Consider the following 2,088-nt stretch of genomic DNA (forward strand, 5'->3'; position numbering starts at 1 on the left):
AAAAACAGCTTGGGTACTTATACTATGAGAAAACCAAAATCCAAATATGTAAGACACACATTTAACTTTCTTACCAGTTAAGAGTTCTTAGTGGGTTATTTCTTCTATAGGGTCCACAAAATTCGGAAAATGAAACAGATATTAAGGATTGTAGGGGTTTTTTTGGTTTGTTTTTGTTTTTGTTTTTTTCTGTTCTCAACTGAATTCCTAAACTTGGGACAAAATAAATATGCCCTCCAGATCACAAAAGTATGTTTTTTAAACTTTAAACAGAAAAAAACTCTCACTGTGTTACCCATTCGATACAATATCTTGAGGGGATAGGATGAATAAAACACCAATCTCACAGGGACTATTACCATACAATTATATTCAGCTACCCAAGCTAGTTGAATGAGAGATGACGTCTTTGCTCATAAACAAGTGCTTTGAAAACCTAATGAAATTCTTTCATTTAAAAGACTGCCTTCATTTAAAAAAATGTCTTTGAAAGTTAATATATTTCATTTTGACTGGAGACTAATTAAGCATTCTTATTAAAATGGGCACATGCTACTAACCCATTGCCGGTTTATATAAGCATCCAGTAGAAGGTAACAGTCACACTCAGCAAATCTCTCTGCAACTCAGCTGAACTCAGAACTCGGCATGCATTACAATTGCAGCCCTGGAAACTTCTCCTCCCACTCTCTTGGAGGTTACCTGGGGTACCCATGTTCCACCTATGATTCTTTCTACCCCAGCAATGTAGTCTACTCTCCCAGCACCTGCCAGCTGGGCTCCTCTGTTTTCAGTGGCTATCAGGAGATCTGCTGTGAACCTACCAGCTTGGGCACATCCTGTGCTGGAGCCAGATCCTACCAGAAATCCTGCTTCTGCCCAGAGTTCCATCTTATTCAGTCCCTGTCAGGGGTCTCTGGGATGTGGAAATATTGGCCTTGGGTCTCTTCATTGTGGAAGCACTGGTTTCCAATCTCTGGGCTGTGTGTCCAGCTTCAGTCATCTAACTTACTTTACTTCCAGGAGTTTCCAGTCAATTTGTTACCAACCAGCCTTTAGCTTTCACTTGTTTGGATCAACTTGCTAAATATTCCCCATTATTCCACCACTGTGTCTGTGACTTATGAAACCTTAATGTGTAGCCTGTCCAATATCTGTGATTACTGACCATCTGCATCACCAGGACTTAACATCATGATCTCTCCCAGACTATGTGATTCACTGTGGACAAAGTAACCTTGTCCTGTGACCTCTTCTACATCAGACATATGAGATAAATCTTGGATTTTCATTTTTATGTCAATGCTCAGAGTCCCTTTCATTCCTCTCCATGATTTTTCTCTTATTTTTCTCCTAGGATTCTTTCACTTAAGTATATTTCGAATAGCACTGGCATTTAAAGTAAATTTTTCTGTACTATGAATTATGGCACTCCATTTTTTTTTCATATTGTACATTTGTTGAATGTAGCCAGTGCCTTCAACTGTCATCATTAGGTAAGCACCTTTTTGTTTTGTTTTGTTTGTTTCATAGGTTTTATTATGGTGTTACTGAATAGAAAACAAGGAATTTAAAGGATAATTAAAATATGTGACATATCTTACAGGTTAAGGATTTATGTACCCTGATAGATGGATTTGTTCATTTAATTGCTTTAGAAAATTTTGTTTTTAGTTAGGTATTCACTGCAAAAATATTTATGAGTTTTGATTATAGACCTGCTATCATCCTGAATAAAGGCATAAATTCCCTGCCTTCATGAAGTTCACACACATACAATTCTAATTTACTGTCATGTAGCAAGTACAATAATGGGGACAAATAATTAAGTTTCAGTAGGAATACAAAGAACAGGGACCTCAAAAGAAAGTGCGTGGGGGGGAAAGTGTGAGGAAATCACATAAAACTCATCAGTGACAACCCAAAGAGTTATCATTTTGTATTAAAAAAAATCTTGTTGATCTAATGTGTTAGTTGTAGTCCTTTGAGAAATATCTGCCAAACAGGGTTTGACCTAAAAGAAATTTATTGGAGAAAATGCCTGTCAGGGGAAATGGAGAGGTAGCTGGAGAATTCTGGGAGAGTCAT

General features: G+C 37.2%; 1 pseudogene; it reads left to right on the forward strand.

Moving 5' to 3' along the window:
* The first annotated feature begins 648 nt into the window (after window positions 1-648).
* LOC122907388 lies at window positions 649-1,087 on the forward strand (annotated as a pseudogene).
* The last annotated feature ends 1,001 nt before the right edge of the window (window positions 1,088-2,088 follow it).

This window comes from Neovison vison, chromosome 5 (genome assembly GCF_020171115.1).
Source record: "Neovison vison isolate M4711 chromosome 5, ASM_NN_V1, whole genome shotgun sequence".
NCBI lineage: Eukaryota > Metazoa > Chordata > Mammalia > Carnivora > Mustelidae > Neogale > Neogale vison.